Source organism: Triturus cristatus, chromosome 6, assembly GCF_964204655.1.
Source record: "Triturus cristatus chromosome 6, aTriCri1.1, whole genome shotgun sequence".
NCBI classification, from domain to species: domain Eukaryota; kingdom Metazoa; phylum Chordata; class Amphibia; order Caudata; family Salamandridae; genus Triturus; species Triturus cristatus.
Genome location: NC_140589.1, coordinates 1,506,640,673 through 1,506,668,093, shown reverse-complemented (window position 1 = coordinate 1,506,668,093; position 27,421 = coordinate 1,506,640,673).

Genomic DNA, 27,421 nt, shown 5'->3' with positions numbered 1-27,421 from the left:
GATTTAGTCATGAGTGGTCAGAGAGGCAGGGGGCAAACGCGGTTTGACAATGCAGTCACTGGTGGTTAAGTGGCAGAGAACTGGTGCTAGGGAGCAAAGCAGAGAGTTCATAGTCAAAGGGGCAGGGGGGGGGGCAACAGTTCTTGGCAGTCAGTGGCGTGGAGGAGACAGCAGTGTTTGTTTACAATCGCGAAGCAGGGCCCACGTTAAGAGCCCTGTTTCCTGTGCCCCATTACCAGGCGCCTTACTCAGGCTTACACAGGGAGTCTGTGGCAAAGCCGCGACAGTAGCTCAGTAATGTTCCTATGTTCTCTCTGTTGCACCGATCTTGTCTCTGCAAGGAGTTTGTTAACGCAGCTTTGTTCGGCATGTTTATTTTCAGGGGACTGTGTTTGTTTCCACTGGGTATCTCCCTTTTCAGATCCCTTTGTTGTGCCAGCAACATCTAATTGCAAACAAACATACTTACACGTGCGATCCCTAAAAAACACTTTACATATGGAAATTTAGATAAAAAATACATGGTGCCAGCAAAGAGTGTTTAAGTTATCAAAGCGACCAGCACCAAACTCCAGATGAACAGTGTGTGCTAAACATGAAAACAACAATGCAAACTTTATTTTAAAATAGCCGATAGGAAATGGGCCAGAGAGGCCGTCCTGTGTTGGCTATTGTGGTGCACTTAGTGCACAAGCACTGGTGGGCACAGATGGCATTTAAGAGAGAAGCCGAAAACAACAAGTTTACTCAAACATCTATTTGGCGCTGAGCAAGACCAGTGATTTCCTTCCGCTTTCTAAGCATTTATCTATTCATCCATGTATTCACTCTTCCACCTAGCTATACTTTATCCCCTCCGTCTTTTCAAGCATCCATCCTTCCATTCATCCATCTTTTCACCCAACCATCCATCCACCATTCATTCCTAATCTGTCTTCCAACAATTTCAAATCCAGAAGCGTAAATTACACCCCCGTTCTACTGAGGTCAGTATATTGGGTACGAGTAACAACCTATTATTTACAGTGGCCCAAGGAGCCAAAATTGTCATAAAAAGCGCTATATAATAACAAATTATTGTCTTTAAACCGTGGATTAGCGATTACATTTTGAATGTCTCAGCCCTTCTAGTGCATCTGGTCTGTAATTTATTTAATTTGGCAGTACCAGAACTTTTAAGCAGAGGTGGTGTACTTTTACTAGTGCAATACTGATAGCTGATTGAAGTATCAGCAAAGATGCTCATATTTGAATGGGCGTGGAATGTTTATTCCTTGTAAACTTCAGCACCTGTTGATCTGTGATGGTGTTGTGTTCACAAGAGAGCTGACTGCAAGCTTCTCTCATGACAGATCAGTTGCAGCTCAGGTTGCAGCCATGCAAGCTTCTCCGACATACACAAAGCTGCCTGAGCCCACTGTGTTGTAACGAAGCATGCTACTCAATGTATTGTACCTGCTTTGTGTATGTCGGAGAAGCTTGCACGGCTGCTAACTAACCTGCAACTCATCCCTCACGAGAGAAGCATGCTGTATACATGTTGAAGAACAGTATATGTTTCAGCACCCAGGCTAAGGTGCTGCATAGCTAAATACATATAAGGTCCCAAAGGCGAGACCGTTTGCATTGCAAATGCTTGTTAAGTATAAGGAGTCGATATTTTTGCATTCTATATTTTTACATCAATATTTTTTACTTCTACATTTTTAACTTTGATATTTTGTCAGTGAACCATCTATGGCTTCAGAGACTTGTGGTCACAGAGAGGGTTTCGGACCTCCTCGGGTTCCGCTATTGGCAACAGTCTGTACATTATGGATTTGTTGGCAGCACTCCAGTTGCCAAAGGAAGAAGCTGTTGGAAAAGTTTGCTGCCTATAAGAGTGGCGATGATTTTGTTACCGCAGGCAACAGATCTGCAGATGAGATTGTCAGATACTGTGCTCATGTCCAGTACATTACTCATAAATGAATCATGCAGTGAGAAAAATGTGACAATCTCAAATGCATTGTTAAACACTGTACAGATCTTTCCTTGGCTAAGAAAATTACAGCACCAGGTTCCTCAAAGTGAAAAGGCAAAATGGGAGAAAACAAGATGTCTGGAGGATTCCAGTGTCGTTTGGCTATGAAACGAGAAAAAGTCAGCTCTGCTCAATTTCATTTTGCCGGCTATTGTCCGAAATTTGTTGATCGAGATGAAGTGGTGCTGACTTTCAAATGATATTGGCACAATCCTCATTTCCATTTGGCTTAGAGTATATGCCAGAGAATTGAATTTGTCAAAAATATATGTAGGCAGAAAGGTTATTGTGAGCAGGAGTTACATACGAAATCCAGAAGGTCCTTTCATATCGACATCAGATTGATTTCTTAGAAATGCCACACTGTAACCAGCGGAGGTATATATTGGTTATAGCATGTTTTTTTTCCAGATGAGTTGAAGCGTACCCCACTATGTATGTGACAATCTAACCATTGCTAAACTACTTTTGAAAGAGTTGATCCCAGGGTTTGGAACGCCGGTTTATCTTGAATCAGATCAAGGGAGTCACTTTAAGAACGATGTGATTCGGCTGCTATATATAGCTTTATGCATTTACCAGAGATTTCACCACAGTTACTAAGCAGAAGCATCAAGACTGGTAGAGAAGCTAAACTGGATGATCAAAGCAAAGCTAATAAAACCATTTATCCTCCACAGGTCTCAAATGGCCAGATGTACTCTCACTGGTGCTCATGAGCATTCTAAGCCCTCCATGCACGAGAATAGGACTTTCCCCCTGAGATACTGAAGGGGGGAGCCATGAGAATTCTTTCTGTTCCTGCACTTATGAATATTACAGATGACATAGTTATCGACTACTGCAAAGGACTTACTGATGTAGTGCGTTCTATCTCTTACTAGGGTGACTTGGCGACACAAGCTTTGAGATCTGCACCATACCATGATTTGAACTCATGTTAAAAAGTATGTTAGGGGGTCATTCTTGGGGGAGCAGTTGACACATACCTAGTTAGTCTCATAACCAACACCACAGTGAAATGTGTAGGCATTCCAAACTACATTCATGCTTCACACACAAGGAAAGTGAGTGAGCAGAGTAAAAGAGTCAACATCCACTAATTCTCCTAGACCAGCTTGAGTCGAAGTTTCTGAAGCATCAAAAGAGAAAGACGAGACCGGACCTGGGGGTTTGCTGCACCACTCAACTGAACCACAGCAAGAATAGAATTTGTGTGGAATAACAGAGTCCCCGGCACAAAATGAAACATGAAATTCAAGACTGAGACTCTACATCCGGACAGGTTTTGGTGACTTCTGTGGAATGGAGACAAATCAAGGAGGTAAAAGTGCACAGCTGATTATGAATGATACAGGAGAAGCTGTGGGAGAAAACTCTGAATCTGAGACCAAAACTGTGCCTCATGAGTCGGAAGTGACCAGTGCCTCAAAGTAAAGAGTGCATCACGAAGACCAATGGGGAAGAACTGAAATAAAAATAAAAATCTAGAAGGCCAGAGGCTATTAGAGAGAATAAAGAGCTAGGGAATATGAAGACAAAGGGTAAAGAGAACTCAGTGACAGTGACTTTGATCTACCTGAAACAAAGAGATCAAATAGACTGAATAAAAACAAAATAAAAGTATTCTGCTCTTGACTGCACTTACTTAAAGAGTGACGCTGACTCAAGTGATTTCTAGACTGCCAATGATGAGCTTCTATGAAGACAGAGACAGCAGTTGAGGAGGCAGAAGACATGCGAAACTTGCAGAAATTCCTGAAGAAAGACTTGAGACAATTTAGCTTAGGCTGAAGGTGAGAGGACCATAGAGCCCATTGGTATCCACTTTAAGTATTTGTGAGAAATTGGGTTGATGGTTGACTGGGGTGTGAGCCCTGGTCAAGCAACAGCCAAAATCCCTTGTCGCGTGAGCCACTAAATTAACCTGTACTTAACAGTGGGTAGCTTGGCCAAAAAAGCAGTGAAGCTTAACTTAGAGTCAATGTATAAAGTAATTATGTAGCACACAAACAGAAAGAAAGTGAAAAACACAACACCGGAAAAATTCCAAATCATTCTAAAAACAACAAAGTAAATTTTATTCAATTATTTGACATTAAAAAGACAAAAATCCAATTAGTAGAACTGTAGATATTGAATTTCAAAGTTTTCAGGAAAGATAGCGCCAAAAGGCGTAAAGCACCAACTGTGGTATCTGGTCGTGCTGGACAGGGACAACGTCAAAAGTTCAGGCTGACCGCAATAGAGCATAGGCCATCTACAGGGACCCCGTTAGGGCCAGTGAACAAAGTATCTTAAATCCTGGTTTGCGGAACGTGGATCCAAGTCTAAGATGTGTCGCACATCCAAGGCAATGCATTGGTTCTGAGATGCTATGGTGTGAGGTCCTGTTGCATCAACATTGAGGTTCCCATTGGTGGGGCTTGGGATGCGAAGTCTGCCATTGAGGATGCAACCCACAGACCGGGCTGATGAGTCGGTTCTGAAGAGCTGCAAGGCTGCGATGCAAAGTCTGTCGTCATTGACAAGGCTGCCAACGAGAAATGTGAGAACCTGTGCCTAGGATGCATTGCACAGTGGCGGTTACGAAGGTGATGTGAGCTGTGGCGATGATACGGGTCTTTGTGATAGGTCAAATCCACACAGTAGTGGGGATGAGTCGGTCCTGCTTAGGGCTGCACTGGAGAGCAGAGGAGATGCATTGATTCCGCTGGATCCAAAAAGACTGGGAGAGCACATTATGCCCCCTTCCAAGGGTCTAGGACTGGGGTGGCACCACTTGGCAGGGTTACTCACAGATGGCAGAGTTAAGGTGCAGATGCAGAATGGTTGGAGGCCTGTTATGTCACTGATGCTTCAGATCAGCAGGCCAGCCAACTAGCCCTTGTAGTCACTCTGGGTTCTGAGTTCAAAGATGTAGGTCATGTCCTTCTCACCTAGGTAAGAAGGAAGAAGGCAGCAGGCCAGCACAGCAGGGCAGCAGTTCTTCCAAAGCAGTAGTCCAGCAGAGTAGCTGTCCGTCAGCAGCACAGCATTCCTTCTTCCGGGCCAAGGTCCAGACGTTTACTGAAGTGATGGTGTCTGAGGTCCAGTACTTATACCCAGTGGTGCCTTTGAAATGCGGAGACTTCAAAGACATTCCTTTGAAGTACACATTTCACCTCCATTTCTGTCTTGGCTCCAGACTCACTATAGGGAGATATGCAGCCCTTTGTTTGTGGACAGGACACAGACTATTCAGGTGTAAGTGAGGCATTGCACAGCTCTTCCCTCCCCTCCTGCCTGAGATGGCCCGTTGAGACACACCTAACTCTCATTGTGTGTGGCTGTCTAGGAAGAATATGCAAAGCTCAATTGCCAACTACACCCAGTCATGTGATCAGAGACAGGCTGCAGGCACCAAGAGCTAAGGCAAGAAATTCCAACTTTCTGTAATTGGAATTTTCAGAATTGTAATTTAAAATCTGACTTTACCATAAGTTAGGATTTTAAATTTGGATTCCTGAGACAACAAACCTGAATCAGGTATATGTTCCCATTTGGAAATGACACATATAAAATGTAATAAGGTGATCCTAATATTATCATATGGGAGATGTAGGCCTTGCAGTACTGGAAAATAAATGTAAGAGTTTTTCCCTACCAGGACATGTAAAACTTAAAAAACACATGTACACTGCTTTTTAAATATATTGCACCTTGCCTTCTGGGATGTCAAGGGCCTACCTTAGGGGTTACATATGTATTATAAAAGAAGGTTTGGGCCTAGCAAGAGTTTAACTTGCCAGATCAAGATGACAGTTTAAAATTGCACACACAGGCTCTGCAATGGCAGGCCTGAGACATATTCAAAGGGCTACTTAAATGGCTGAGACAATCGGAGCTGCAGGACTACTAGTAGCATTTAATTTACAGGCCCTGGGCACAGGTAGTGCAAATTACTAGGGACTTATAAGTATATTAAATATGCCAGTTGTGGATACGCCAATGTTACCACATTTTAAGGAGAGAGCACAAGTACTTTAGCACTGGTTAGCAGTGGTAAAGTGCATAGAGTCCTAAAGCCAATAAAACAAATTGAGCAAAAAAGGGAGGAGGAAGGCAAACGGTCTGGGTGTGACCTGCAGAGAGGGCTATTTCCAACAGGGCCCTAGACAGTGCCGGTGCAGTAGCAGTCCCCAGAGGTGTGGCGTCTGTGTATCTAGTGGCATGGTCCACCAAGACCAGGATAAGCCAGTTTGTTGAGGCTGTCTTAGGGTCCAAGGGCCCTACAATGGCGATGTCCACCCTTTCAAATGAGGTGCCAACAATAGGGAAGGGATTCAGGGGAGCTTTCAGCTTTTTCCCTGTGTTCCCACTGGTCTGGCAGGTTCAGCAAGTCCTACCAAATGTATCTGAGGAAATCTTCATCTTGGCCAGTAAAACTGAGGCACAAGCCTGGCAAAGGACTTGTCCTGCAAAGGGTATCTCATGAGCCAGTCTGTGGCATTGGGGATATACACGTGTTGTTTTATGCACAGGTGCCGTAGGCTCACTATATAGAAGGTTATTCTCCCAATATATACAGTATTTCCTGAGGTATCACCAGCTGCCTGGGCTTCAGCTTGCTTCCTAAAGATCTCCAGGGTTGGGCACTCCCTCTGTGCCTTACAGAACTCCTCCCTAGTGGGTTCACCTTCTGTTTACCATCCAGCAAGCTCAGGCAGGTCAACAAGGGAGGCAATGTCCTCCCCAGTAGGCTCTGGGGTGGCCTCCTCTGGCGACCCATCCTCCTCCACTGTGGGATATTCAGGACTGGTGTTCCACAACCCCTGGCTTTCCCCTCTTGGCAGCTGTCTGGGCCACTTTTCCATGCTCCAGACCTCCTGTAGTGAAGTACATGTGGCCCACACTGAGTCTCCATTTTAAATGTCATGGTTTAGCTTGACATCTATTTCGAAAGGTGAATTTTTACATTAACACGATAATGTAATGAGAAGCTACTGTATGTACCGCTTATCCTAGTAAACATTGTTGCCTTGTCTGTATACTCTGTGCTAGGCTAGGCACGTGGAACATGATGCCCCTGCATTTGTTTGTCTTGATGGAGACAGCCCTAAAACTCCGGGCAAACCATCTGCACCTTTGAAACAGTGTGATATGAATGCTGCTTTCATTAGATAAACAGCCACTGTGCTACATTCAGGAGAAGAGCACTTGTGCTGGGATTATCCTGGAACACTATGCACTGTGAATGGGATGCAGACCTGCTGAATCTGACCTCTATCCAGCAAGGGCCGATAACTTGTTCTACACAGACAGGCTTCCTGGCACATTTTATTCCGGTATGGGGTTTAGGCTTTCCCAATGGATCAGGCAGCAGGTACTCCCATTATACTCTAGATGGTATAGATAGTATCAGATAGGAGTCTAATCACATAGTAACATTATGATGGTTGAATTGTTTATCTTTTTCACCATCTGCATAATACTTGTTACAATGCTTTGTTTCATCTTCCTAATAATTGTAACTCATGCTTTCTATACAAGAATACAATTGTATCAATAAATGTTCGAACAGCCATATTCGTATCTTTTTTTATGTTTAGTTTGGGCATGCAAAAGTAACAAGGAAAGGGTAGATCTATTTCCATGATTTCCTTAGGGAAAAAAAGTGGTCATGTTCGAGGTTGCTGATACCATCTGGTACCCTGGTACATTTAGGGGTTTAGATGGGGTACTGGGAGCTAGCTAGGAATTGGGCCCACATTTTCTGAAGATCTGTGTGTTTTGACGGTCCATATTCTGAAGTTCATAATGTCCAGATACACAGTCTTACTTAATTTGTAGGAACCGTATAACACTCCTTGACTTCCCTCCTGGGCAACTATGGACCTGATGGTAACACAGATCCACTCAGGCAACCTCAAAATGTTCATATGTGACATGAGCCCCACTTTCTTCCAAACAGTGCGCTCCAGATCATTCCCTACCAGACAGTGCACATACATGGCAGGGCTCACAGCAACTTTCAGAAGACCTGGGACCTCTCCCTTAAACCCACCCCCAGTCAGAGGGAACTAGAGCCATAGGGTAGTGGCCTTCCTGGTTGTCTGCTACTTAAACCTGGTGGAATGTGTTGGAAATCAACTGTTCTGAGGACACCAGATGTGACACCTTACAGTAGTCATACTGGCTCCTGTGTCCCTCAGAGCCTCTACCCTCTGCACATTTATGGTGATACACTGCCTATACTTGGAAGAATTGAAAGGCATGTGAGCTTTGGGCACAATATCATCGTCACCCGGGGACACTAGAGTAACCTCACTGACTTCCTCCTTCCTAACTGGGCCCATCTCCTCTTCAAGTACTATGCTAGCCAACCCCGGGGGTTGCCCTCCAATCGGAGGATGTGTCCTCTTATGACACTTGGAAACACCCTTGTGGTACCCATACTCGGGACATTAACAGAACTTGGGGGCAGACTTGTTGTGATTCTTATCAGGGAATACTTTCTTCTGGTGGCCACATTGGGTTTGGGACCATTTCCTTTGAGAACTATATTGGGGGGCTTGAGAACTCCTTCTTTTCATCTCTCCCTCCTTCTTCTGGTGGGAACATTGACTACCCTTTTGGGAGTCCCTCCAAGATACCTTCTTGGACACTCTGGTACAGACGCAGAGGTCCACCCCCTCAGCAGGTTTCCTGGATCAGTCAGTTTGCTATCTTCTAGGTGTTGGTTCAGCTCTGTATAACAGGTATTGAGCATGTGTTCCCTCAAAATCAAGTTGTACAGCCCATTGAAATCATCTACCTTTCTAGCCCCTCTTCCAGTCCTTTAATGCCTTGCTAGAATAGTCTAGAAAGTCCACCAGGACTTATTTGGGTGTTTGTAGCTGTCCCTTAACCTCTGCCTATACTTCTCAGAGTTCAGCCCAAATTTGGTAAGACAAATGGCCTTCATGGGGGCATACTTGGTCTAGTCCTCAGCCTCAAGTGTCAGGTGTGTGTCCCTCCCCACTGTGGGTGTGTACCTCCACAAGCTACCTCCCCAGAACTCCTCTGGGACCTTGTGAACTCTCAGAGCTACCTCATATGCTACAAACCATTCTTCAATATCATCTCTCACCACATAACTGGGCACCAGTCCTTGGGTATGTTGACCATCACCTCTCCAGTGGACACTAGTGGTATGCCACCGCCAATATTGATGGACTCCATCTGCCTTGCTTTTAAGTCCAGCTCCCTTGTCAATGTTCAGGGCTGTACTACTCACCTGAATTCCATGTGGTTCTGATGAGGCGACGCTGTACCTCCTCTCCTCCCGAGCACTAACTGCAGCATCACATGAGAGACTCTGCAATGGCGCTAGTACTAGAAGAGAAGGGGGGAATGTGATTTACAAAAGAGAAAAATGTTACTGTCAGATAATTTTCACTGGGTCACTGCACTGCTGCTCCAGCCCTGATCATTGCTCAGCTGCTTCAGCACCCCAGAATGTTGTTGAGCTCCTGCACAAGGTATCTGTCAAGGAAATGAGACAACTATCTCCATATACATGTGAGCGTACACATACAACTCTTTATCCTAAAGTTGTACTGGAACCTCACCCAAACAATACATGATAGCTAATAGTAACGACACCCTGTTCATCTTAAAGGTTCACATTTGTGGGAGATTCATGGAGCAATGCGAAAAACAGTAACCAGAGCAGATGAGCTGTTAGCTTCTACCAATCATTCTCTTGAGTTATGAATCTCATGCAAGAAAGGTTAACACCATAGTATCAGTACAATCAGAATAATAATCATTAGTTCTGGGTCAACCAGTATTAGTCCTTATAGCTGGAAGTAGTCCTTTGTTAGTCAAATGTTCTGAATGTCAAAGTTTCACTGTTTTTTAAAAAAAATGTTCAATGTCTTTCTCATTATGTACAATCATGCCTAATCCCAAAGTTTTTGCTTACAAATGCGAGTCTTAGGGGCTGATTACGATGGCGGGAAGATCGCCAACGCCGGCCCGGCGGTGGCGATCCGCCCACCATCGTAACCTGATTTACCCTGGCCATATTATAATGGCGGGGGGTATTGTGGCGGACACAAAGTGTGTCCGCCGCTTTTCCGCCGGTCGGCAGTCGGGGCTGACTTGGGCCACAATATGGTGGTGGTACCTAGCAGGCATCGCCATCCATATTATAATGAGTGCGGTGGAAGGCCTTTCCATGGCGGCGTTGCCGCCTTGGGAAGGCTGGCGGGGATGTGCTTTGGGGGCCTGTTGCGGGACCCCGGGTAGTGGGTGGTGCACTTGGGGTGTACCCATGGTATCCCCCTCCATTTCCATGCACAAGGTGCCAGGCACCGCGCGGTGCCTGCCACGTTGTGCATGGAAATGTACACCATGGTACTTTGGCATTGCGGCGGGTGCTGCTGTAAGCAGCACCTGCCGCAATGTAAAAAATGCGGAATGCGACCGCCAGGGTGGCAGTCACATCCTAATTAGCGGTGCGGGACCGCCGCACCTCTGGCAGCCGGTCCCAACACCGCGAGAATGGCAGGCAGACTCAGGTCCGCCCGCCATCCTAATAGGCCCCTTAGTGTAGCGTTAGCGATTATGTAGGTGGTGAGCCACACTTTGGTGCCGATTAGGATCCTGGAAAAACCGGGTACGAACTGTCGGTCGGAGCGTTTTCTCCGTCCGACTCGTACCCGGGACAAAAACATTACAAACATGGAAGTATGATTCGCACGGAAACACCATTTCCGTACGAGTCGTACAAAACACCGACCGATGAAAATATACATACGAATGTGATCTGGGAATGCTCCGACGTGACGTCGGGACGCTTTCAGGCAGCGTTTCACGACCCAGGAAGTACGAATCGAACCGACAGCAGTCCGGACGGCAATATTTTTACGGCACCCAAAAAGTGCCGGAAAAGCAAAGTACGCCGTGAAACGACCAGATTAGGGGGCCCGGTACGCGCCGTACCCCCCCCCAGCCCCCGTGAGTACACGCCGAACCCCCTGTGTATGTACACCTGTGTACGTACGAGTCGTACCCCCACCCGTGTATGTACACCCGTGTATGTACGAGTCGTACCCCCATCCGTGTATGTACGAGTTGAACCCCCACCCGTGTATGTAGACCCGTGTATGTACACCCGTGTACGTACGAGTCGCACCCCCACCCGTGTATGTACACCCGTTTACGTACGAGTCGTACCACCTCCCGTGTATGTACGGCGCGTTCCCCCAGCACGTAGCCCTCAGAGCGTGGGTACGGCCCGTACCACCATTGGAGTGTTGATGTAGGCTGTGTATTTAAAACCTCACACTCCTATGTGGAGCCTCAGGACAGTGCCAACAATTATGGACCCCCAAATCAGTGGATAGGACAGGGTATGGCCCGTACCACCATTGGAGTGTTGATGTAGGGGTACGCGCTGTACCCACGCCCTCAGAGCGTTGGTACGGCCCGTACCACCATACGTACGTACAGCACTGTCCCACTCCCATGAGGACGGACGTATTTCCCCCACGGCATGACACACCACATGTGGGTGTGAGGACAAATGACACTTGCATACCCACCCCTGGCCGATGCAGCACAATACACACACTGAGAAATCACAATACTTCACAAAATTGACAAGTTTGGAATGTGTGAATGTTCCACTTGTGAAACAGAAAACACATGTGCATGAATATCAGAAGCCACACAAGGAGGTGCACACAAAAGTACATTTACACAGTCATTGTATGAGCTGCCAGCCTAATGCCAAGAAGCCATTGTTAAGAAGAAATGTGGTATCAGGAAGTACATATACATGGCACCACGGTGGTCCGGATGACTGGACACCGGTAAGTTGGCATCAGCAACAACCAAAGACTAACCCTAATGCAAACACACTGTGGGAACATGGACATGTATAATTCCAGAACCATATTTGGACTGAACTGTGCCTTTGTGTGAAATGTGCCAGCGTGTTCCCCCAAAGTGTAAAGGTGGTTTCCTGTGCACTTCCTTGGGAGACATCTGTCATGCAGGCACATAATTGCCCTTCACAATAATCAAAGTGAAGCATCTAAACTATTGGGACATGTTGACAAGTGTAGTGAGTGCCAAGGTACAAGACTTCTTGAATGACAACTTAAAACATGCCACCTGTCACATGGCCATCTGTACCATGATGGCACAGTTGGCAACACATCTGATCCACTACCTGTCATGTGGATTGGCACACATGTCCAGTCACAGGACAATGCATTAGCCGATGGCCCTGAAATAGTGTTGAAATAAGGAGCACCTGCACTGAGGAGACACCCTGATAGGAACAAAGAATGTCCACACAGATGTCAGCACACACAGACCAAACCACATAGCATCGGGAGCACACACCGGTGCCAAGAATGGATGAGCTCGAAACATGTATTGCAACTTTTGACACATGCTGCAAAGCACAAACATGACACCCTGCACAACATATCTGGGTCACTGCACATTGAGTGTCAGTCCAGACAATTAGCACACACAGGTCAGACCTGGCAAGGAGACATAAGGTTTTGACATGTATGCCTTTCCTGCACAAACCCCCCATACATGAGACAATGTGATTGAGACAGAGCAAGTAGTTACACCTCTTAATCTGTGTTTACTAAAAGGGGAATCAAGAACTCCTACATGTAATCAACATCACCTCGTGAGGCAGACCACACATATATCTGTGACAAACAACCATCAACTGATAGTTGTACATAGACACACAGGCACTGCCCAGTGTGAGTATGCACAAGCCTAATGGGGTCACCCTGTACAGTGGACACATGTAGCACACTGTACGTTAATACAAATTAGGGCAGGGAACAATGCCATAGAGGCCTAACTATGCTGAACACACAGAGACTGGCCACAGTGTGTGATGCCACACATGATTCCTAGGATAAGGTGTCTCATGGGACAGTAGTGGGCACACTGCTCCATGGTCCTGGAATGATCTGACTGTAACTGGAGCAACCGTCAGGATCTACCTTTTTGCCCGAGGGATTGGTGGCCTAAAGACTCTGAGGCCCCGCCCAGTGCTGTGTCTTCTGCTCGCAACCTAGGCGTGCAATTTGACGCTACCCTATCATTTGACGATCATGTTAGGATCACGGCTGGCTGCTGCTTTGGCCTTATCAAATCTTTAAAGAAATTTTTTGATTTCCTCCCCATTGCTTCCAGGAAATCGGTCGTGGTCGCATTAATACTCTCCCGACTCGACTATTGCAATGGGTTGATGGCAGGGGTAAAAAAGTCCACTTTGAAGAAATTGCAAAGTGTACAGCACGCGGCGGCACGGTTAGTGTTAAAACTTCCCAGGAAATCTTCAGCCTCAACTGCTTTAAATTCCTTACACTGGTTGCCACTACATAAGAGAATTCTTTTTAAACTCCTGCTCACAGCTTTCAAATCCTTGAAAAATATAGGTCCTAAATACCTTGTTAAACGTTTTATCCGCTATGATCCCGTACGCTGTCTACGATCCTCGGGGGCTAATTTTGCTAAGGTCCCGAGGCATAAATACAAAACCAGGGGCGGAAAAACGTTTACAGTCCTAGCAGCAACAGCTTGGAATAATTTACCTGTAAATCTTAGACTGACTGAGTCCGAATGTCTCTTTAGGAAACTACTGAAGACCTGGATCTATCAGCAATCAGATACCTATGTGCTAGCAGCTATCTAGATCTTTTCACCGCTTATCCCCTATACGCATGCTCAGCGCCAAGATGCTCCTTCCGGAGCGAATGTTGCGCTCTATAAATACTCAAATAACATAACATAACCGTCCCGGCCCTATGCATATCCCCCACTCATGCACAACATGTCTGAGGCCACTACATTGGTCATGCATGCTGCAAGGGTGTGTATTTAAAACCTCACACTCCTATGTGGAGCCTCAGGACAGTGCCAACAATTATGGAACCCAAATGAGTGGATAGGACAGGGCACAGGCAAGGTACCAACACATGTCACAGACCACCCCCACACATGATGCAGTAAGCATTTTGCACCGTGATGAACTTGCAGCCTAGATGACCATGTGCAATAGTGATTACACACAGACCAGGGAACACATGTCAAGGAGGGGAAGGGCGGAAGAACAGCAGCGGTTGACTAGGGGGAACAGGAGATGCACTGCACATATAATCCCTGGCAGTGTATCCATGCAACTGAGCACTTCCAAAAGCTGGTGACACACAACAGACACACATGTACCTACCCCATGGCTGCTGCTGCTTCTCCTGTAACCGCCTATCCATCTCAGGGAAGACCACCGCCAGGACACGCTTCATTTGGTGGGTCAGGCACCGGAGCCCACCGTGTTTTCGTGCTGGTGAGTCCCCCAGCAGGACCCGGGCGATCCTCCTGGTCCAGCACCGGATGTCCTGCCAGCGTTTCCTCACCTGGGCCAGGCGCCGACTGCGACCCTCCACGGAGATCACGGCCCTGACGGCCCGCTTCCATATCTTCCCCTTCTCGTAGGCGGTTACCTGTGAGGATGACAAATTGAGAATAGATCACTACACCTGCTTCATGTCACAGAGACACACATTTGAACATCTTTGACTTGGTGAACAGGGCATAGCATGATGCAAACTAATAGCACCTTCGTCATAGGGAATTTCGCCTCTGTGTAAGCCCCAATGCACTACATGGCATTGAAAGTACACAGGTGGCATGAGGGGTGCAACACACTCCGTGATCATGGCACACACTGTACATCACAAGCAACACAAGGCTGATGGACAGCACCTCCAAGCAGTCACATGCCCCAGGCCACTGACCCAACCTCAGCAGAGTGCACAGACACACACAGGCACAGATAAATCACCTGCCAGTGGCAACAGCAGATACAAACCTCACTCTGCACATGTGCCACTTGCCTGGGGGGTGTCACAGGCGTGGGGCTAACCCAGCTAGTCAGACACACAGCACAGCTTACTACTTACATCAGATGGGTTGAGCAGTTGCCTCCTCCATGCAGCTGTGGTGCAACACTCCACATATACACTCACCCACATGACAAGGAACATTCACACACATCAATGTCCAGGGGGCGTTCACATAATTCGGTCACTCTCACCACAGCTCCACTAAACTCACACACATCTGTGGGTACAGTCACCTGTCACACCGGGGGGAACACTGAATCACCTCAGGACTATAGAACAAGAATGGCCAAGAGGATTAGCCATGCAGAATGTGCCATGCACCATGCAGTGATTGTCACAGTAAGCACAATGCAAGTGAGGAGTGCACACAGGAACTACATCATGCTCTGCATGGGAGACATGAGCCATTCCTCCCCCCGGGACCCACTCTAAACAACATTGCATGTCTGTCACACCTGGACACAATGCCAGAAGTGCCAGTCACAAAAAGAAGGGGCACAGTCAAAGGGAGCGGAGTCAGCACTCACCTGCTGCCCTGGTCTACCATACAGGCTGGGGAACTATGGGAGGATGACGTCCAGCACCGCCTCATTCTCCTCCTGGGTGAAAGGCTGGGCCCTCTCCACAGTCCTTGACATGGTGCCAGGGGAAGCCAAACAGCAGCAGTGGTGTCGATGAAAAGCTGTGCAGGCAAGTGCCCTCTCATGGGTTCTGGCTGACTTATATCTGCCTTGCTGGGCTATTTCCTGTACAGGAGTACCGAATGATTGGTCAGACTCATTTGCGTCCTACGTTTCCTCCAATCCCTTTGAACATACACCAGTGACAGCATTACCATTTTTTCAAATTTGATGCAGCATGTCAAGTCAACAACCACTTTGCAGCAATGTATAAGCTGGCCAACTGCTTTTTATAGGCCACATGATGGAAAAATGTGATCTTTAAACTGGGTATCCATGACAACCAGCATGCATTTAGGCCCTAATACTTATCCCTTATGTGTCCCCATTGTGATTTTCAAATACCCACACCGGTACGGTGCGTTTCACACATACCCCTAGGGCACCACTACTCTAGTGATACTGCCCGTACACGTGTGTGTAGGGGTCGTATCCCTATGGTAGTGTTGCCATAGGCGTACGCCATAGAAATATGGGCCGTACACGCGTGTGTAGGGATCGTATCCCTATGGTAGTGTTGCCGTAGGCGTACGCCATAGAAATACGGGCCGTACACGCGTGTGTAGGGGTCGTATCCCTATGGTAGTGTTGCCGTAGGCATACGCCATAGAGATACGGACCGGACACGCGTGTGTAGGGGTTGTATCCCTAAGGCAGTGTTGCCGTAGGCGTACGCTATAGAGATATGGCCTGTAAACATGTGTGTAGGGGTCCTATCCCTATGGCGTACGCCTATGGCAACACTACCATAGGGATACGACCCCTACACATGCGTGTACGGCCCGTATCTCTATGGCGTATGCCTATACAACACTACCATAGGGATACGACCCCTACATACGCGTGTACGGGCCGTATCTCTATGGCGTACGCCTACGGCAACACGACCATAGGGATACGACCCCGACACACGCGTGTACGGCCTGTATCTCTATGGCATACGCCTACGGCAACACTACCATAGGGATAGGACCAGTGTGTACACGTACGTGTGTACAGTCCGTACACACACGCGTACTCCTGCCCAACCCCTATATAGTGATACGAACGTACACACGCCCTCAGAGCGTGTATACGGTGCGTTTCACAGCTTACACTGGTGATAGGAGGCGCACAGGAAAGGAATGGAGGTGTCAGACTCGCACAGGAATGGACATCAAGTCATTGTCAGTGCAGTCCTTCATGTGTCGGGCCTAGGTGTGGCAGGTAGTGATGTGGCACATGTCTCCTCATGTTTTAACCCAATATTTGTGTGATGACCTGTGTACACATGTCATGTGCGATGGGGCACTATGTGGCACACTTCCCCTTCACACCTTTTACATGTGTGCATGTAGTACTAATTTGTCAAGCACTGCATCACTCGCATGGCACAGTCACCAACACCCGCAACTGTCCCCTGATGCCAGGTACACGGATGATGACACCTGACATCTAACTACCAGCGTGCCACGATGTGACTATGTCATGTGTGTGTCATGTGTTCCCATGAGCTTGCTGTTGGTGTTCCGTCAACTGCATCTGCTGTAGCTGCATCCAACATGTGTCTGTGTGTAGATGCCCATGTCACACATATACCCAAACCAGCACACATGTGAAATCACACATAACGTGTGTCTGTATGCATCGAACAGGGACTTGCGAGGTGAGGACATATCTGCGTAGTCTCAATGTCTGTGTGTTCAGTTTTGACATGTACCCCTTCATGGCAAGGTGTGTGGTCTGTCCTTTTTCAATGACATGTGACATGTGCGTCTAGCTTGCCGCCAGCTGTCTGTATGAGATAACATCCTTCAAATTCACATATGTGGATGTATGTCACTCCTGTAATGTGTCTGGCTGTTCGCTCACACTGGCCCACAGCTACTTTCATGGCATGTCATGTAGACCTTGACAATCCACGTTGGTAGCTGGCTCTTGGTAGGAGTATCACCTGGCTGGCATACGTGTGCAGGATGTATTGCACAGACCAGACTCTATATGTAGCATATGTGTATTAGCTGTTGAACATGTGCTCAGTTCATTGACATTGGTGTAGTCATGTACTCAATCTTCGTTATTCCTTCCAATATTTCTGCAGGGCACCGCCTCTACCCCGACCAATGCCAGACTTGGGTGCCATGAGGGAACGTGACTGCATACGCCGCTACAGATTCCCCCAACAGTTAATTGAGGACCTGACAAACAGGCTGGTACCACACCTCCAACCGCGACACAGTTATCCGACTGAGCTGACCCCCAAGATGAAGGTGATGTCAGCTCTACATTTCTTTGCCACCGGTACGTTTCAATTCACCATAGCTGATGTGGGTGGCATGTCCCAGACCATGTTCAGCCGTGTCCTGCATGATGTTTTAGAAGCCATGTTGGAGCACCTAGATGAATTCATCCATTTTCCAACTCGTGAGCAGTTGACAGGTATCAAGGGTGAGTTCTATGCCCTGGGAGGAATGCCCCATGTAATTGGGTCCATTGATGGGACACATGTGGCTTTGGTACCACCACAGGCACAGGAGGAACGAAACCGTAAACATTATCACTCCATTAATGCCCTTGTGGTATGTCTTGCTAACATGCTGATTTCCCATGTCTTTGCACGTTTTCCAGGGTCAGCACACGATGCCTACATCATGAGGCGTAGCAGGGTGCCAGAAATGATGCTGCAGCTGCACAACGAACGAGCATGTCTTGTTGGTGGGTAGACTCTGTTTGTCCAGTATTTAGCGGTATCTTTGTATGTGACGGCATCTCCTGACCCACTTCTTTACATGATGTTTCCATGTAGGGGACTCTGGCTATCCCAACATGCCATGGCTGGTGACGCCTCTCCGCAACCCGAGAACAGCTGCAGATCACCGTTACAACAACACCCATGGGCAGACCAGGCGAGTGATTGAGAGGACGTTTGGCCTCCTGAAGAGCCGATTCCGTTGCCTTCACAAGACGGGCGTGTCCCTCCCATATGCACCGGTGATGGTCTGCAAAATCTTCCTCGTGTGCTGCATGCTTCACAACATGGCAGTGGAGAAAGCTGTGCCACTCATCCTGGATCCCGATGAGCAGGAACATCCACCCGTGGAGGATGACGGCCTTGGTCACGAGGCAAGTGAGGAGGAGGAGGAGGAGGAGGAGGACATCCGGAGTCAGCTCATACGCAACTTCTTCTCATAATGGTGAGTCCCTGGGTCTGAGTGTGCACGCTTGGAGCCTTGTGTGGCATGTGTTGCAATGTGTGTGTCCAGCTAACTGTATGCTAAGTGACTTTGATGTGTGTTCTGATGTGTCACTCGAGTGCTGATGTAATTGCACACATTTTAGCTGACACACTCAATTGACAAGTAGCATGGCGTCACCTTAGTCATGTAGAGTACATGACCATGCATGCGGATGACTATGTTTTTCCTGACTAATTGTGTGTCTCTCATGCCCAGGTAGTTGCGCATGCTGTCTGCTCGTGGCATCGTTGTGCTCTTGCTATTCCTCATGAGTATTGCAACGTGTGCTGAATCAGCGTTACATGCACGGACATGGTGAAAAGTCACCTTTGGGTAAGGATTGCAGCAAGGCATTTTGGGTGTGGTAGTTGTTTGGAATGTGTGGGCACTGCTCCTGTGCAGGTTTTGTTACTATGCATACCTGTCGACTCACCATGGGGCACATGACATGTAGCATGACTCACATGAATTGATAGTCACACTTCGTGACAGTCATCTGTCATGGGATTGTGGATTTTGATGAAGGCATCAATGTATGTACAACTTCCCTCGGAAACATACGGGAGGCTACGGGTGGACATATTGCGGGACATCCCCATAAGAGGCTCAATGGGGAATTGCAGCCTCTCCGTGTGCAGCAGGGGATGTTTGGCTCACCTCCTTCACTTGTGTGCCACTCCAATGGATTTTCAGCATCTGTGGTGCGAAGGGGGTGTCCAGTGTAGGTCCCACATGTTAATCCAAAAGACCTGTGAGTCTGTTAATATTGATGCATTTCCATAGGTGTGAGCCTGAGTTATAAAGGTGTTCCTCATCTCTGTCAATGCAGGTCTCTTGCCACTGTGCATGCGGCATCTCTGGCATGGTTGTCAAGGATTGTGCATATGAGTCTATGTGTAGATTAGCTACCTGCATGCTGTTCTTCATGTATTTGATTCTCTATTGTGCATGAAGTCCATGGCTGTGTATGTGTTTTGGTATGTTGGTCCCCACAACGGGCCCTCAACACCTTCTGGGGTGTGTTTCCTGTGCGCAGCTCGGCCTTCAGTTTCATGATCCGGTGTCAGTCATCTTTGGTGATTGTGCATCCTTTGTCTCTGGGTGTGCCATGGAAAACCAGTCACTTCTTCCTCGACATACACCTGTTGCAGTAGTCCTTTCTGACATCCTAGTCTTTGTGTGGAAATTGTGGCATAGTTCCCAGGTCATGCCGCCTGCTGTTGGAGCCGCTGCAGCAAGGGCACAGAAAGTGTCCTGATTTGGCACACACACACATCAAAGATGCTCCTCCCTTCCTCCCTCAACCCATTCATTTGGCTGTCATCAGCTTGTCTGTGCCACAGTACCGGCCACGCGGTGCCAAAGGCTGGACCGTCTGCACATGCAACGTGCACATTGCACGACCCTCAGGTCCTTGCATGACCCACATCACACTACAGTCTGGCATTGCAGCCACCCTCCAAGCAATGTCCATCCACACATCTCCCGCCTGCTCTCAGGCATACACTAAGCACACACACAACACCTTTGCATGATGAGTGTGCAACTCCGACTGCCTACACAGCGCTGCCACGCCTTCCAGGCCCTGTCACACCCACCAGGTCATGTCCCTCCTACTCCCCACCGGCTCTGTAACCCGGCAAGGCCATGGGAGTGGGACTCAAGGCTTCTGCATGTAGTATGCTGTCGTCGTGAGGCACATGGCACAGGTATCATCTCTCAGCGTGTCAATCTACAATGTGTCCAGGACCCTCCTCTCCACCATCACATGCGCACACAACCTCATCATCAACTCGTATGCCATTGACAGCCAGGTTCTCCTCACCCTCACCAAGGACGCAGACATTGCCAGTTCCAATATTCAAGATTGCATGAGATCCGGGGAGGAGCCTAGCGCGCAACCAAGATGGCCGCGTAGGTGCGAGGCTCCCGAGGACCTCCGCAACCTCCTACATTTATCCTGAATTCTTCCTGCCTCGATTGAGGGGACTGTGTTGGTGAGCCTGAGCTGAGGTGGTACCCGTTTTCCGTTCTCGAATCGGACCTCGGGTGCCGGAGTGAGCACCGATTGAAGTTTGCGGCCTTCTTCTCGCCGAACCCCGGATTTGCGTTGGGGGGTGACCCAGTGGCAAAGTGAACAACAACGGCGGGCCGGGCCTGGCGAGTCGCGTACCCCGCACTTTCGCTTTCGCTCCGTCTCTGCAAGTGAGTTCGCGGAGCCTTTTGTGTTGGTGTGGCCTCGCTGGGGGACACTGCCTGCCTGCCGGCTGTGACCCACCCCGCCGATCTGGGGTGGCCCCCCCGGAGCTCGTGGCCCTGATTGCCTGCCCTCTACGGCGTTGCTGGTGCGATTGTGGGACCAGCGGCGATGGCCACGAAACAAGATGGGGATCGGTCAAAGACCAAGTCGACCCGGCGTGGCACCGTCCATCAGGCCAACAGCATGGACCGCTATACCCTCCAGAGGGGATCTCCCGGCGGACCGCACAAGTCCCCTGAGGGCCCTTCTGATGCCCCGGACTTGCCCACGGATCTGACTCTCCACGACGTCATGGGCGCCATTTCCGAGATGAAGGCCTCGGTGGGCCAGCGGTTCGACACCCTGGCACAGAAGATCGACGCGGTCCTTGTGGATGTTGGCCTGGTGAGGGCCGATCTTTCCAAGACCAACGATCGAGTTGACTCTTTGGCCCAAACCGCATCGGGCCTTACGACTGAGGTGGCGGCACTACAACTGGAGGTGCGCCGGCTAAGTCAGGCGAGCGCACTTATGGATCGGCGCCTTGAGGATTCCGAGAGTCGGGCCCGGAGGAATAATATCCGCATCATCGGAGTGCCCGAGGGACGGGAGGAAGCGGCGGCGGATCTATTTGTGGAGGACCTGATCGCTACCCATCTCCAGCCTCGGGGACTGAGTAAATTTTTTGCCGTGGAGAGGGCCCACAGGGTTCCCGGGGGAAGGCCGAAGGTCGGAGCCCCTCCGCGACCTCTCATTGCCCGGATTTTTAACTTTCGGGAGAGAGACGCGATCCTGCAAGCTTCCAGACTACAAGGGCCGGTTAAGCTGGAAAATATGGAGGTGAACTTTTACCCTGATTTCACCCAAGCGGTCCAGAAGCAAAGACTGAGCTTCCTGGGCGTCAAACGCCGACTCCGGGACCTGAACTTAAAGTACGCCATGCTCTTCCCGGCCAAGCTGCGAGTGGAGGTGGATGGTCGCACGCACTTTTTTGATCGTCCCGAAGCGGCCGGGGACTGGCTGGACACTCTGTCTGGGGATCGTGATCGAGATGGCGGGGGGGGCGGCGGGAGGAGACGGCCCACTGGATCGGGACTGAGGGGTCAATATTGGGCCTCACTCTGGACGAATACGGTGCTACTCTCGATCAAGCGTCTGTCTTTGTACATTCCCCTCCCATGGAGGTTGTGTGGGGTCTAGAAGGGGTACTCTTTCCTCCTCTAGGGGGTCTAGCTAGTTTCATTCTATAGGGGCGACAGGCACACTGCAAGTTGGGGGGGCTGTCCGGGCTCATGCAGGGGTGCAGGGAGGGGGGAGTTTTGTTGGAGTGGGTGGGTTGGGGTGGGGTGTTGTTCGTTTACACCACAAGGCAAACGTATCATTGTGTTATCTCTACAGTGCTCTCTGGGGGACGAGTGATGACTTCTGTTTATGATGGGGGGTAGGGGACTGAGTTTGTTGTCCTGGAATGTTAATGGACTGGGGGACAGGATAAAACGAGGTGTGGTCCTGCAGTTCTTGAAGCGAATTTCGCCCGATATAGTTTTTCTGCAGGAGACGCACCTCATTGGCAACTCCTGTTGCGCTATGAATCGACGGGGCTACCGCCTTGTGGCCCATTCGGGCTTCACGTCTGGTTCAAGGGGTGTGGGCATTATGGTTAAAAACTCGCTCCCGTTGGAGATTGATGAGGTGCGCCATGACGATAGGGGACGTTACGCGGTTTTGGTGGGCAGAATGGAGGGCAGAGTGGTCGTTTTTGTGTCAGTATATGTCCCACCGGGGCTGCAGACGACCACCTTTGCGGACCTGGGGCGCCTCCTCCTTGGCCTTCCGGAGGGGATTCTAGTGGTGGGGGGGGATGTTAATGCTGTAGTTTCCGGAACTGTGGATCGTCACCCCCCTAGGGATCTCCCCCGGGCCCAAGCGTGGTTATCTGGCCTCTTGGATACCCTGGGGCTGGTGGATTGTTGGCGTTTAAATCATCCCACGCAGCTACAGTACACCTTCCATTCAGGGGCTCATGGTAGTCTCTCACGGCTAGATTATGTCCTGGTCCCAGCGGCTTATGTGGGGAGGGTGGGAGAGGTGCGCCACTTGGCACGGGGTATTTCGGACCACTCCCCGCTCTTGTTGCACTTTGATATTTTGCCGAGGGGAGAGGGTAGAGTGGTCCCGATCAATCCCTGGTACCTGCGTGACCCCACCATTCGCGCAGAGCTGATTAAATCCCTTAAGCGCTATTTTGACGAGAATGTGGGGTCTGTGTCATCGGCGGTCTCACTGTGGGAGGCGTTCAAGACAGTACTCCGAGGAGAGGCCCTGTCCCTTATTTCCCACTCCCGGAGGCGCGAGCGGGAGGAGGTGACCCGTGTTGAAGCTGAGATAACCGAGTTGGAGGGTGATCTAGAATGTGGGGTGACGGATGACAAATTACATGTTCTCCAACTCAAGCAAGCGGCCTATAAGGCCCTCGTCACGGAGGCGGCCAGGGGCCTCAGTAGAGAGCAACAGGGGAGACTGTATGATGTGGGTGATAAGGCTGGGAAATTGATTGCGTGGCTGGATAAAAAAGAGAGAGCGAGTCGAGTTGTCCCGTTGATTGAGAAAACGAATGGTGTGTGTGTCACTGAACCGGAGGAAATTGTCTCCTGCTTCGCGGACTATTTCCGTGGGGTGTATTCCCCAGTGTCTTCCCGCTCTGAAGAGGATTCCCATGCCCTGCTCAGAGATATCGCGCTGCCTTCCCCTTCGGAGGAGGACAGAGTGTTGTTGGACGCCGCTCCAACCTCCGAAGAAATTGCCCTCGCCATACGCTCGGTCGCTTCCGGCAAGGCCATGGGTCCTAATGGTCTTCCCATCTAGTTGTATAAACTGCGACCGGATACGCTGGCGCCGCATCTCCATGCTATGTTCCTTGCGGCCCACTCGGTGGGTTCCCTCCCGCTAGACCAGCGTCTGGCTACCATCGTGGTTATCCACAAGGAGGGGAGGCCACGGGACCGGGTCACATCCTATCGACCCATTTCGTTATTGAATGCGGAGCCCAAAATTCTCGCCAAGGTGTTGGCCAATCGGCTGGTCGGCGTGGTGTGTGACTTGGTCCACCAGGACCAGTCCGGCTTTATTCCCCATCGTAACACAGCGCTTAACCTGCGGCGTTTGCATGGGGTGCTTGCACGTGTCCCGTTCATACGGGAGCCGGCCATCTTGGCATCCTTGGACGCCACTATGGCGTTTGACACACTTGAATGGCCATATATTTGGGCAACGCTCGCGAAATTTGGGTTTGGCCCAGGGTTTATCAGCTGGGTTAAATTGTTGTACTCTGGCCCACTGGCGCAGGTGGTTGTGAACGGTAGAGTGTCGGCTCCGTTTGAGTTGGGCAGGGGCACGCGGCAGGGCTGCCCGTTATCGCCGCTCCTTTTTGCGCTTGCCTTGGAGCCCCTGGCGGAGTGGCTGCGGTGGGAACCTTCTATTCGTGGTCTCCGCTGGACCCCCGAGTATGAAGACCGCGTATCTCTATACGCTGACGATATTCTCCTGTACCTGGCTTCCCCACGTAAATCACTGATAGTACTGGTTGATGTATTGCATTCATTTGGTCGTAACTCCGGCCTTGTCATCAACTGGGCTAAATCGTGCGTGTATGTTCTTTCTGGGGAGGCTCCTATCCTTCCGCGGGGCTGTCCTATCCAGATCGCCCCGCAGGGATTTAGGTACCTAGGTATCTTCATCACCCTGGACGCGGAGGCCCGGTATGATCGAAACCTGCATCCCCCCCTCCAGCGCCTGAAGGAGGATGTCGCGCGTTGGCGGCGTTTGCCGCTCTCGCCGCTCGGCCGGGCGGCATTGTTTAAGATGATGTCGCTGCCGCGTTTCCTGTACGCTCTGCAGAATACAATGGACCTCGTCCCGGCGCGCTACTTCCGCGAGGTGGAGAGTTTGCAACGCCGCCTGTTCTGGGACGGGAGACCGCGTATCGCCCTGGCGAAGCTGACGCTCCCGTGGTATGACGGGGGGATTGCCCTCCCAGATATTAAACGGTATTATTGGGCCTCCCAGCTGGCTGCGATTAATCACGGCCTATACGGGCCCGCCCTAAACCCGGCCTTTGAAATGGATAAGATGCTACTGCCGGGTGGTGACTATAATCGAGCGCTCTACTCCAGCTCGCTCGACACACGTCTGACGGGCCCCACGCGTGTCATGGTACGAGTGTGGCACGCGGCTAATGTAGCGATGGGGTGGAAGGATCGTTTGACCCGGGTGTCACCAATGTACGCATCTGAGCAGTTGGGCTCCCTGTGGACCTCGAAGGGCTTCGAGAAGTGGGACATGATAGGCATCAGCAGGGTGGGGGATCTCTGGACGGGGGGGGATTCAAAACGTTCGAGATGCTGCAGACGGAATTCCAGTTGCAAGACAGGGAGTACTTTTGGTATATGCAGATCCGTCATGCACTATGCTCCGCCTTCCCGGACGTCGCCTCCATCCCGGAGTACTCCCCTCTGGAGGATAGAGTGCTGGATGGACATGTACCGGAAAGCACGATCTCGTTAATTTATAAAAACTGATTAATGACCGCTCGGGATTGCTGATTGATCTTCGCGAGGCTTGGGTTGCCGATGGATTGGAGCTGGACGACGAGGACTGGGTCTCTGCGGTGGCCTCCCCGAAAGAGGTGGCCATACCGGCCCGCCTTCGCTTCGTCCAGCTCAAGATACTCCATAGGGTCTACATAACGGGGCCAAGGCTATTGCGTATGGGCTATGCTGTGGACGGGTTGTGTAAGCGTGGGTGTGGTTCTTTGGGGACCTTTCTTCATATTTTGTGGGAATGCCCAGAGGTGGAGCGATTCTGGCGTAGTGTGCATGAGGTCCTGCGGGTGGTTACGCGTGTGCCGCTGCTGCCCGAGGCGAGGAGATGCCTGTTGAACGTGTGGGAACCAACCGACTATTCGGCGCCACAGACGTGGTGGGTGACTCTGGGATATATGGTGGCCAAGCGCGATATTGCTCAACTGTGGGGTTCCCAGAGGTCCCCGACTGTTTCGGCCTGGAAGGAAAATATGGACTGGTGCATGTTTCGGGAAAAGGTGGTGTATGTAGCGAGAGGTAAGCCTGGGACATGGGTGAAAGTATGGGGCCCCTGGAACGCCTACCGCGGGGGAATCTGTGCCCCGCCGTTATTGCCCGATCCATCGCCTGCCCCGTCCCCTTAGCCGGTTTCGCTCTCCGGTACCGGGCATTGAGTCCACCCAGTCCCTGTTCTGACCTTCTCCCCACTCCTATGGATTGGTAGGATCCCCCTTCTAGGGGAGCACATGCCGCTGTTTTCGATCGTGGGTTGCCTTGTGGTTTGATTTTGTTTGTTGTTATTTATGTTAAAAAGAAACCGTCATGTGGGGTCCGGATGGTGTGGCCATCAACGCGGCTAGCTCCTGTACGTTTCCCTTTGCCGCAGCATGCGTTCTACTGTGTGTATCATATGCTCCTCTTGTTTGCTAGCGGCCGGCCTGAAGGTTGTAGGCCCATCTTTGTATATTCTTTGAACTTTGTAATAAACGGTTTAAAAAAAAAACAAAAAAAAAGATTGCATGAGATTCATTGATGAATGGCAGGACAGCAGCCACCTGAGGCTGGACTTGTACAGGACTGAGGTCAACATCTGAAGAATGTCCCCTTACAGCTGGCTCAACTGCCTGTGTCCCACCCGCAGAAGCCCTGCACAAGCACCCAGTGTCCACGCACATAAGATGATGTGCATCATGGATTGCTTGCTCATGTTTGCCACGGTATTCACCAGGATCTGTACCTCAGACTGCAACACCCTCTGCATTATGCACATGATCCCCAGATAGATCCACTCCAAGGAAAGACGGACCATCCCCCAGGTCCAAGACAACATCCGTGTCAAATACTGCCCTGCCCTGCCCTGCCCTCTACGGAGCAGCCACATCCAAACTCCCGGGACACTTGTCCACATCCAGGCTGCATCTGCACACCTCAGCTGCAACATCCTGCGCCCCAGCCACATCACCGTCCAGCAGAGATATCTGCAATGGATCACTGTGTGCTGCAGGATGACCTTCAGACTCCCCACACACACTCAGGAGGCAGGCCACAACCCCGACCCAAAACCAACCGTGTACCACTGTCATCCGAGTCCCCGTAGTGCCATCTCCGTGCATCCAACCTTGACCTGGCCACCATTCTTCAGATCCACCCTACTCCAGCATGCAGGACATAGTTCTCCCACCTGGGAACACATACCTGGGACTCCCTCCCCGGGAACCTCCAAATGAGGCATGACCTCTACGCCTTAATGATACTCTTCCAAATAGGTCT